This window comes from Schistocerca gregaria, chromosome 1 (genome assembly GCF_023897955.1).
Source record: "Schistocerca gregaria isolate iqSchGreg1 chromosome 1, iqSchGreg1.2, whole genome shotgun sequence".
In the NCBI taxonomy this organism is placed as follows: domain Eukaryota; kingdom Metazoa; phylum Arthropoda; class Insecta; order Orthoptera; family Acrididae; genus Schistocerca; species Schistocerca gregaria.
The window spans coordinates 1,196,956,560-1,196,969,538 of NC_064920.1; positions in this window are offsets into that span (position 1 = coordinate 1,196,956,560).

Consider the following 12,979-nt stretch of genomic DNA (forward strand, 5'->3'; position numbering starts at 1 on the left):
AGGGCGAGGAATAAGCGCACGTGAGATTTCAGTTCAATAAATCCAACAAACATTTCTTCGAATTTGTTGAATTCATCATCGACAATAGAAGCCCGATCGATAATCGTTCAGTTATAGAATATCACATGTTTCATCTTCTAATACACTATACGATTTTGCCTTTTGCATTTGCCTTAACCACATTACCACAGTTCCTGATTATGTCACTTTGCATATGGACCGATCGACAGCTGGCATTCATTTTCCCATTCTGGTTATGGTTCTTCAGAAGCATGTCTCCTGCTTCAATTCGTTCCATGTATAACCCTTTCATAATGCCTTCACCATAATGGTTTACCTCTCTCGGGCAGGTTGTAAGGCCTGCAAAACCTAATACAAGAAAGAATCGAGTTAATAATTTATCTGTTTTCTTGTAAGTTTTTCTTAGAGTACTGTATCTATAAATGTGTGCATTCACTGGAACACTTGCAAGAAATGCTCTAGCAGGTTCCAGTGGAGCTTTATGGAATGGGTTTGTGTGTGGTTCTTGCATTGCTCGTGAACATCTTCGAACTTACAGGCTGTCCTTACGATAAAAAATCTCAATATGCACATAACACACTTCAAATTTGGCGGAAACAACGTTCAGTATTAACAAAAAGCTCCATTTTTGTACTGCGACTCCATCTGCTTAGCTCGGTGGTAATGTGCTCACCTCCCATTCAAGTGGGCCCGGGTTCGATACCCAGCTGGGTTGGTGATTTTCTGCGCTTGGGGACTGTGTGTTGTGTTGTCGTCATCATTTCATCCTCATCTATGGCGCGCAAGTCGCCCAATGTGGCGTTGAAAGAAATAAGACTTGCACTTGGCGGCCGAACTTCGCCAACTAGGGGCCTCCCCACCAATGATGCCATACGCTCATTTCATTTCATTTGTAGTGGGAATATGCCAACGGTAATAAATACGTTTCCAATCAGAAGTAAGTAAATTTTCACTTCATATGCGTGGCGTCTTTCACAAAGTTATAGACACAGGGGGTGTCCAACAATTTTCCAGCAACTCTTTCTTTCGTTTGGTCGATAAAACTGACTCTCGATCAACTTATAGAGTGGTTGTCCAGTGTAGAATACGTATTTGGGTCCATTTCTGAATCTGTAAAAGTCAAAAATCGATATTATGGATGGCCATGGGACAGAACAGGAAAAGTATTGAAGGCTAACTCTATCATGAAGTTTAGAAATGCTATTGAACAGTAAGTCGCTATCACATTTAGAGTAAATTGAGAGTCAGTGATTTGCCAATGGTTTCCCCCAAACACACTTTCTGAAGTACTAGGTTTTGACAAGTCCGCCACATAATCATAAGAATATATGAATCAGTAATTGTAAAAACAACATAAGACCAAAAAAGTATGTTTTTTCAGGAGAAGCAAAAAACTGTACAAAGGCTAAATAATGGATAGTAGGATAAATACATTAATTTTTATATTGACTATGTATATTAGGTAAGCTCTAACAATGTAATAAAGTACTTTAAATGTAATAACTTTGCATGAGCAATTTTTTTAATTGTATGGACTTATGTTCTTATTGCAGGATGAAGATTTTGACTGACATTTTAACATCAACATTTGCTTACGTTATCAAAAATTACTTTATTGTATAAATTTAATATACAATGCTACTTGTACATTGTCTAATATTGTTTCACAGAGAAATTTGAAAATATTGTTAATGTATGCACACACTGTATGGAAAGGCTAAAGATATGACGATGTAAATCGTGACGTAAGGAATTAAATTTCTTATTTCACCTAACAGGACAATGGAGGATTAACACTACACTATACAGGTTATTTTACACCAAAAATTTATTATGAATCATCTTCAGGAGTGTTACAGAAGGCCACTCAGTCAATTCGAGATAAAAGCCTTTGTGCTCATCAGTAATATATTGCATTAATTGTCCCACATCTTTCAATTTTTTGACATTGATTACAACTTTGTTATTATACGCAATTTCTGCAGGCAACTTTGGTTCTGTCTGTAATAAATGTTGCAACGAAAAGCGGTGTTTTACGACACCATCAATATGACAGTAAGTCAACTTAACCTGGAAACATTTCACTGTGATGGAAGTTCATAAATGAGGACACTGTGAACTTTACTGCTTTTGTCCACATTCGTCCCATAACTGTCGTCAGACAAACAGGATCGCTTATAAAATTTGGGCCACCATTTTTTTTAACCCAAAATCCCTTCCATGGCAACAAGCTTTGCATTAATATTTTCTTTTTTGGATGATGTCAACATACATTGAACACACTCATACAAAGAATATATTCTGTCTTTTCTTCTTATCACCCGATTTATGGAAGCAAATTACGATCACATGGTACAAATGAATGGCCACACACAGGAAAATGCTGGAATACATCTTTGAATCTGCCAGAACTTACAAAGTAGTTCATTACCCTAACCACTGTGTTGTTCTAATTTTGTGCAAGGCACCCATCCGAGAACAGTTGTAATTCAGTACCACTACCAGGTATCTCTGTGCTGATGTAATCAACCAAAAGCGAGCATACTTCGTTGGGTCCTTTGTGGGCAGTACCTTCGTGGTATAGATATACCTTGGATTTGTTGCTCTTTAGGTCTGTAATACAGAATGCATTAACGTTAATTTGCCGTAAATTAAAAGCTTCATGTACTGGGAGCTTAGACAACTGCAGATTTTCATATAATCGAAACACAATGCTACCACATGCTCATTTTCTGCACACTTGTCCTTAACAGCATCCATCTTGCTTCTTTTTTATGTTCCATGCTTTTGCAGTATCGTTCAATGATGGACTCTTAATCTTCAATGAAAGTGACTCACAAGAGGAGCAAGTATCGATTTGCGGCCGCCCAAAGCGTAAGTTAAAACGCTCATTTAAAACCCTTAAATAAATTCCATATGACACTCTGGTATGGGGATATAACTTAATGAACAGTTCGTACATACTTATTACATATAATTGAGGATTTAAGTAATGCATTTCTTTGCATGAATAATGTGAGATTTTCATAGGGAATGTTTTAATATGCTACTCAGTTATCGATACCACTTCCCGTGGTGTTTGCATTGGTTGAAGCAGTACATCCTCTACTGTCACGTGGGTTCAAATGGTTCAAATGGCTCTGAGCACTGTGGGACTTAACATCTGTGGTCATCAGTCCCCTAGAACATAGAACTACTTAAACCTAAGAATCCTAAGGACATCACACACATCCATGCCCGAGGCAGGATTCGAAACTGCGACCGTAGCAGTCACGCGGTTCCGGACTGAGCGCCTTAACTGCGAGACCACCGAGGCCGGCTGTTACATGGGCGAACATTATTTTTCACACAGTTACAAATTCGTCGCACACGTTCATTTGTAATGCCAAAATCCTTTTTGCACACTTCGACCCACCCAGCATCTCCAGTTACTACGTGATATCGATCATTTAGTGCTCTTGGCTTAGACTGGCTATCACTTTTCCGGGGTCTTCTGCGTACCACGTCTTCTTTTTCGATCAACCCTGCAAAGTAACTATTTTGTGTGTTCTTACTCTCAAAATCGTGAAATTTAGTGAATATATCTATCTATTCATGTTCAGAGATCCTCTTGAAACACAGTTTCTTACATCTGAAACATATTAATACACGAATGCCAATGTCATGAAATGGAAAAGAGGTGCAAAAAAATTATTTACGTAAATTTTTTTATTAATAGAGTTAATTTACATACCTGGGTGACTCGTGAGGACGGGAAGGAGACGGCCTCACATCAGCAGTCACCTGTGAGCTAGTGATGAATATCTGACAGCCAAAGACTGGTAAGCTGGACTCTGTTGTTCGAGTCCAGGACAATGGCCTTCCCCCCGCCGCGCCGCTCCGCTGGCCGACGCACAACACGGACAGACGCGGCCGCATAGAGAAGAGAAACACTGTGACGCCACATCCAAGGTATCACCATCCGAGTCACGACTTCGTTCTCAATAATTAAACGGGCCACCTCGCGATGCGCGTCTCCAGTCCACTAGGAAAAACAGCGATATGAGATAAACACCACTAGGCGTAATCAGACGCCGCCGCTGTCGCAGCAGAAGGCTTCGCGAACGACACAGCTGCCACTCTCCCAGCCAGAACAATCCAGTAAGGAAACCATTGTACAAATTTTTCAATAAAAGTTCTCTTATGTAAAAATGCTGTTTCATTCTACCTCATACTCGAGCCAAGGAAGAACCCACCCTGCCCACCCATTGTTAAGAGAGAAAAAGTAATTTGATCAGTGTTTTTCAACCTGACATAATGCTTTAGAGTCAAATCCCTTTGCTGTAATTTCATCCTGACACTGACTAGCATCAAAAGAGGTCACCCAGTCACAAGACATACAAAAGATTTATTTCCAGTTATGTGCTTTATCAACCTCACCATGAGTCCCACTCCCTATGATTGAAACAAAAAATGTGTTTGAAACTATTTCTTCCTTTTTTGCAGAACTTGGTAAAATAATGTTGTATTTTCAAGGCTAAAAACAAACAATTTTGAGTTTAAATCTATTCAGTTTTGTGCCTAAATCTATTCTTACCAATATGAAATCACTCTCCAATTTTACATCCTGATAATTCCCTCGCACCGATTTAAAAACTTGGCAGCAGTTCACCGCGAACAGGTCATGGATTGCGAGTTACATGTCCATGGCTTTCACTTAGATTGAGAAATTTTTCAGGTTTATATTAAAAAGTACCACAGGGGAGATGAACAAGTCCATCTCACCTCTAAAGTCTCTCTCTCTCGCTCTTAAACTGCTACCATTACTTGTACCATATACCGATCAGCTGCTGTGGTAAAAATGAAGAAATGATACATGGATATAAGATTCGTAAAAGTGCGTTGTAGGAACATTCATGCTCAAGTGTACTTCTTTAAGGAATATTATCAGAAATTATTACATTATATCTCAAAACCAACTGAATCTCAGTCATCTCGTAGGAGATCATTTAGTTTGGGATGCAGCAAATGGTTGCATTTTCATTAAAATTCATTTAATGGAGATACAGCTTTATGATAATTTGGTTTAATAATTATGACGTATATGAATATAAAAACGGAATGCTGTGAATTACCAAAAATGTTTCTGTTGTCCATGTTGTTTATTGTAAATTTGTATGCATTGAATAATATTTGAAAAATAAACTGATTACTTAACCCACCATACACATCATAACAATCTCCTCACTGGTTTAAATCCATCGTTAGCCACAGTAATAACTGTCTCATTGCACTCCTCATAAATCAGATTCAACACACATTTCTTGTAATTTCATGTATGTTTTTTTTTACCTTTGACTACAGCAAACTGTCCTTAGTCACAGGTGAAGGAAACGTTATCTACATATACATCTACATTTATACTCCGCAAGCCACCCAACGGTGTGTGGCGGAGGGCACTTTACATGCCACTGTCATTACCTCCCTTTTCTGTTCCAGTCGCGTATGGTTAGCGGGAAGAACGACTGTCTGAAAGCCTCCGTGTGCGCTCGAATCTCTCTAATTTTACACTCGTGATCTCCTCGGGAGGTATAAGTAGGGGGAAGCGCTATATTCAATACCTCATCCAGAAACGCACTCTCTCGAAACGTGGCGAGCAAGCTACACCGCGATGCAGAGCGCCTCTCTTGCAGAGTCTGCCACTTGAGTTTGTTAAACATCTCCGTAACGCTATCACGGTTACCAAATAACCCTGTGACGAAACGCGCCGCTCTTCTTTGGCTCTTCTCTATCTCCTCCGTCAACCCGATCTGGTACGGATCCCACACTGATGAGCAATACTCAAGTATAGGTCCAACGAGTGTTTTGTAAGCCACCTCCTTTGTTGATGGACTACATTTTCTAATGACTCTCCCAATGAATCTCAACCTGGTACCCGCCTTACCAACAATAAATTTGGATGATCATTCCACTTCAAATCGTTCCGCACGCATACTCCCAGATATTTTACAGAAGTAACTGCTACCAGTGTTTGCTCCGCTATCATATAACCATACAATAATGGATCCTTCTTTCTATGTATTCGCAATACATTACATTTGTCTATGGTAAGGGTCAGTTGCCACTCCCTGCATAAGTGCCTATGCGCTGCAGATCTTCCTGCATTTCGTTACAATTTTCTAATGCTGCAACTTCTATGTATACTACAGCATCATCCGCGAAAAGCCGCATGGAACTTCCGACACTATCTGCATGTGGTACACATGCATTGTGTTAAGACTGTGACTGAATCATAGCTTTCACTGTCGTATTGACTACCAAATAAAACGATATTTTTAATTTCTGATTACTTGCTGCACACCGAAAATGGACGATTGTCTACACCTGAACTTAACTTTGAGAAATGATGCTGAACATTTTACTTTTTTGCAGATGAAAAAATGTATTGTATACTCTAAAATATGAAACCTAGTCTTTCATTTCTGTCTCTACTAGTACAATAATGAGCTGGTCACAAACAACACTCAACTTAATTTTTTATGTTTAAATGCATTTCGAGCATGTATACCTAGCAAACTGAAATAAATGGCCTTGAAAGCCAAAATTAGAATTTTAAGTGTGCCATACCTTAATCTGTCAGCCATATCGCAGATAAAACTGCATTTGTTTAGATGTATTAATTACTTTTTTTAATATTTTACAGTATTCCTTGTATTTAGCTAAGTCATCAGCATTGGAGCTATTCTTGGTTGACAGATACATTTTCCTTTTTGTCTTCCAGGAAATCTTTATTCCTTGTGTGATCCATGGTTTGTTATTATAGGCTTCTGTTTAATTTGAGTAACTTTTAGAGGAAAACAGTTTTCAAACATGGTACTGACATTGTTCATGAGTGTATTATATTTTTCATTCATGGCATGAGCACTATAAACATCTTTCCAGTTCATATCTTTGAGCAGTTTTCTAAAACACTTAATATTTGGTTGACTGACTACTCTCCTGTAATCAGATTTAGCAGTCTTGATAATCTACTTAGAATTTACATCTAAAACAAGGAGCTGCATGTCATGATCTGATAGTCAATTTATTTCAGGTTTTATGGCATGATTTTGTGCCTTTGATTTGTCTATAAAAATGTTATCAATGGCTGTCCTTCAGGATTTAGTGATCCTAGTTGGAATATTTACAGTGTGAGTTAAATGAAAGACAACATTACTAACTGCAGTAAATGGTTACTGGAAGACTGCATTAGAAAATCTGTATTAAAGTCACCATCAATCAAAATTTCTTTGTTTCTTCCTGTTAAATAACCCAAAAGAGCTTCTACATGATTTATGAATAGATTATAATTTCCTGCAGGTGCTCGGTAAATAGTTACTATTATATAGGATCTGCTATGGAACTCTACTTCTGTTGCACATGCTTCTAGATGCTGGTCTAAACAGAATTTATTAATGTCAATATTTTTGAATTTATGGCAGTTTTTAATAAATGTGGCAACTCCTCCTACTTCCATATCTACTCTGCAGAAGTAGGAAGCTAGTTTAAATCCTGAAATGTCTAACATATCTATGCCAGTGGTCACATGATGTTCGGAGAGGAAGATTATGTCAATTTGGTTAGATGAATTCATTTCATCAATACAGATGAGTAGCTCATTAATTTTATTTCTGAGTCCCGGAATGTTCTGGTGTAATAAAGATAACTGATACTGCATGCTAATGGGATTATAACTGCTTTGGCGAAGATGAACTGGCAGTTTCTGATTACTTTCTGTTAAACATTGTTTAAATGGAGGCTGTATGCTAAAACCTGACTCCTGTTCATCTGTTTTCTCAAACTGAGTGTGTCTGCCAATCTCTCTTAAAGCTCTTTTTCTTTCTCCCTTCCCTATCCTAAGAAAGGCATCCCTCTGACACCTGTGACCACTGGTATTTTACCACTTGTGACAGTGTCCCCCCTTACGTTTTCTACAATTAACCCAGACAGTTTTCCCTTCCCTTTCCTATTGGGATGAAGGCCATGCATAGTGTAGTCCCACCTATCGATAGCATCCACAGGAATCAAACCTATATGGGACCCTATATCCGACCTAAGCAGCCACTCAAACTCCGAGTTCACCCTCCCGATGGAAGAGTTTAAATGAGGCCGATCATGGCATCTCAACACAAACACAAATCCCACACTTGTATGCTTCATTGATGATACTATCTTCACCAGGACACTCTCTATGGCATATTCATTGTCTCTGTCAATGCTATTTCCTGGATGACCCACTATAACCACGGCATCCTCCTTTGTGAAATCTTTGCATAAAGAACGTACATCCTCTGTTACCAGTCCCAGTCTGCATGAGGCTTGAAAAAGTTTGTGAACTAATTAATGAATAAAAAAGTGGTTATTACATATAAGTTTAAGTCACTGTTTACTTACGATACGCGCACTTGCAATTAAGCCTAAAATCCGTGCTATAGCCGCGAGAAGGAAAATAAACGTCTTACCCCGTTTAATCTTCTTTTACACTTCACTAACACTTCCACTAATGCAAAAACACTTATATTATATTTATACCTACACGAAACGTTTACCTATAAGTTTAATTCACTGCTTACTTACGATTCGCACGCGTGGAATTAGGCCTAGGAATCGGGCCACAGGCGTGAGAAGAAATGAATAAGTTTGTATATTACCATAAATTTATCAGTCCTGTCATCTCTTGTATCTGAACTGAAAATGTAAGTCCATTTTGATTTTTCAAGAGAGAAATGTAATTATTTACCTGTGCAACTTTTCAGTTCCTGTGTAGCGATCTTTCTATGAGTGAGTGGTTTTAGATGATTGCTGAAGCTATTGTGAAACTATCTCTTTAACTATATTCTTTTATAAAACATTGACCTACAGACTTTTCCCTGACAAAGACAACTCAAAATTAACCTATTCCTTTACTAGCCACAATATACAAGCCCAACAGAATCTGACTGCTTTACATTTATAACATGACTTCCAATAGTTAACACAAAAGAATGGCCCTGATTTGCAAGAAATCCTAACAATAATACAAATTCAAAAAGTATGGAAATCCTAACAATAATACAAATTCAAAAAATATGAAATTAAAGAAATATGGAACTACCCCCAACTCTTTTAATTGCCTGAACTAATTTCAATCACGAATCCTAATATTGGAAACCCCATTCTTTTTGATAAGTCACTTAACTACCAGAAAATCTTCATAGCACGAACTACAGTTAGTAGCAACAACAGCTAGCTAAATAAAAAGCTTCTAACTACTATATACTCTTATCTACTAGCAGGCATATGGTTAGCAAAAGAAAGATTTTGTTGAAGAGCAAAAAGTTTATTTAGAAACTTTTACCTTATACATGTGACATCCAGTTCCAAAAATTATATAGTTGTCAATAATTCCACTACCCAAACATTATCAACCATACGTTCATCCTCATACATTTCCTTGTGTATTTTCTTATAAATACATCATTTCATCTTTCATTACAATTCATTTCCTATCAACACAGAGTCTCCACTAAGAACATCATGTCCATACACTTTCCTACCCACTCGCTACCTGCTAGTCCATCCAGCAACAGAACCTCTTGTCGTGGGCACAGAGCACTGTCACTGATATTAACAAAGACTATAGCGCTGCCAACATACAAAAAGGTTACTTACAATTATATCAGCACACTCTGAAACGAACCTGACAGGTATACAATATGGACCAGAAGCCATGCCTTTCTTGATTGTTTTTAACTTGCTTTTCTACATGAAGGATACCTACTTCTAAATTACTTGTGTTGGCAGTTGTTCTTCTTTCCGAAAACCGTGTTTAGTAACTCTGCTTAAGTGGCTCTGTCATCAGAAACATCACCAATGTTATCATACATTTGAAGTAATGGTTGTGTCTTGCCACTGGTGTAGTTTATATATCATGAGGATTTATTTGGGTTTTCTGCCAGACTTCGAGACAGAATCTCATTGTGGAAACTATTAAATGTGTCTCATATTGAAGTGAGCTTCCGCAAAACTTAGTCAATCTTGAGGAATTTGCATTGTTTCAAATCTGACTTGCTTTCCTCCCTGCTTCTCCATCAGTGTTCTGACTCGTTCTGTGTACCACGTGGGACCAGTACCACATCATACTAATTTATTTCTTATATATCTCTCAGTTTCCATCACCACAATATCTCTGAATTTAAATCACATCTGTTCTATGCTTACATAGTCAGACTAGAATGAGTGAAGACTCTCTCTTAGGAAGCTGTCAAATGAATTTTTATCTGATTTTTGAAATAGATGTATTTTGGGTTCATTTTTGGTGGATTTGGATGTTATAGTATTCTATCTAGCTACAACAACCTTGTAGTCGTTACAAATACATCTACAACTACATGACTACCCTGCAATTCACATTTAAGTACTTGGCAGAGGGTTCATCGAATCACAATCATACTATCTCTCTAGCATTCCACTCCCTAACAGCGCGTGGGAAAAACGAACACCTAAACCTTTCTGTTCGAGCTCTGATTTCTCTTATTTTATTTTGATGATCATTCCTACCTATGTAGGTTGGGCTCAAGAAAATATTTTCGCATTCGGAAGAGAAAGTTGGTGACTGAAATTTCGTATAAAGATCTCGCTGCGACGAAAAACGTCTTTGCTTTAATGACGTCCATCCCATTTTGCGTATCATATCTGCCACACTCTCTCCCCTATTACGTGATAATAAAAAACGAGCTGCCCTTTTCTGCACCCTTTCGATGTCCTCCGTCAATCCCACCTGGTAAGGATCCCACACCGCACAGCAATATTCTAACAGGCGACGAACGACTGTAGTGTAAGCTGTCTCTTTAGTGGACTTGTTGCATCTTCTAAGTATCCTGCCAATGAAACGCAACCTTTGGCTCGCCATCCCCACAATATTATCTATGTGGTCTTTCCAACTGAAGTTGTTCGTAATTTTTACACCCAGGTACTTAGTTGAATTGACAGCCTTGAGAATTGTACTATTTATCGAGTAATTAAATTCCAACCAATTTCTTTTGGAACTCGCGTGGATCACCTCACACTTTTCGTTATTTAGCGTCAACTGCCACCTGCCGCACCATACAGCAATCTTTTCTAAATCGCTTTGCAATTGATACTGGTCTTCGGATGACCTTACTAGACGGTAAATTACAGCATCATCTGCAAACAACCTAAGAGAACTGCTCAGATTTTCACCCAGGTAATTTATATAGATCAGAAACAGCAGAGGTCCCAGGTCGCTTCCCTGGGGAACACTTGATATCACTTCAGTTTTACTCGATGATTTTCCATCTATTACTATGAACTGCGACCTTCCTGACAGGAAATCACGAATCCAGTCGCACAACTGAGACGATACCCCACAGGCCGGCAACTTGATTAGAAGTCGCTTGTGAGGAACGGTGTCAAAAGCTTTCCAGAAATCTAGAAATACGGAATCAACTTGAGATCCCCTGTCGATAGCGGCCATTGCTTCGTGCAAATAAAGAGCTAGCTGCATTGCACAAGAGCGATGTTTTCTGAAACCATGCTGATTACATATCAATAGATCGTTCCCTTCGAGGTGATTCATAATGTTTGAATACAGTATATGCTCCAAAACCCTACTGCAAACCGACGTCAATGATATAGGTCTGTAGTTGGATGGATTACTTCTACTACCCTTTTTAAACACTGGTGCGACCTGCTCAATTTTCCAATCTGCAGGTACAGATCTATCGGTGAGTGAGCGATTGTATATGAGTGCTAAGTAGGGAGCTATTGTATCAGCGTAATCTGAAAGGAACCTAATCGGTATACAATCTGGACCTGAAGACTTGTCTGTACCAAGCGATTTGAGTTGCTTCGCAACCCAAAGGTATCTGCTTCTAAGAAACTCATGCTAGCAGCTGTTCATGTTTCAAATTCTGGAATATTCCATTCGTCTTCCCTGGTGAAGGAATTTCGGAAAACTGCGTTCAATAACTCCGCTTTAGCGGCACAGTCGTCGGTAACAGTACCATCGGCACTGCGCAGCGAAGGTATTGACTGCGTCTTGCTGCTTGTGTACTTTACATATGACTAGAATTTCTTCGGATTTTCTACCAAATTTCGAGACAATGTTTCGTTGTGGAACCTATTAAAGGCATCTCGCATTCAAGTGCGTGCCAAATTTCGCGCGTCTGTAAATTTTAGCCAATCTTCGGGATTTCGCGTTCTTCTGAACTTCGCATGCTTTTTCCGTTGCCTCTGCAACAGCGTTCGAACCTGTTTTGTGTACCACAGGGGATCCGTTCTATCTCTTACCAATTTATGAGGTATGAATCGCTGAATTGCTGTTACTACTATACCTTTGAATTTGAGCCACATCTCGTCTACATTTGCAGTCAGTTCGGAAGGAATGGAAATTGTCTCTTAGGAAGGCTTCTAGTGACACTTTATCCGCTTTTTTAAATAAAATTATTTTGCGTTTGTTTCTGGTGGGTTTGGAGGAAACGGTATTGAGTCTAGCTACAACGACCTTGTGATCACTAGTCCCTGTATCAGTCATGACGCTTTCTATCAGCGCTGGATTGTTTGTGGCTAAGAGGTCAAGTGTGTTTTCGCAATCATTTACAATTCGCGTGGGTTCGTGGAGTAACTGCTCGAAATAATTTTCGGAGAAAGCATTTAGGACAATCTCGGAAGATGTTTTCTGCCTACCACCGGTTTTGAACAAGTATTTTTGCCAACATATCGAGGGAAGGTTGAAGTCCACACCAACTATAACCGTATGAGTTGGGTATTTATTTGTTATGAGACTCAAATTTTCTCTAAACTGTTCCGCAACTACATCATCGGAATCTGGGTATCGGTAGAAGGAGCCAATTATTAGCTTAGTTCGGGTGTTAAGTATAACCTCCACCCATACCAATTCGCACGGAGTATCTACTTCGACTTCACTACAAGATAAACC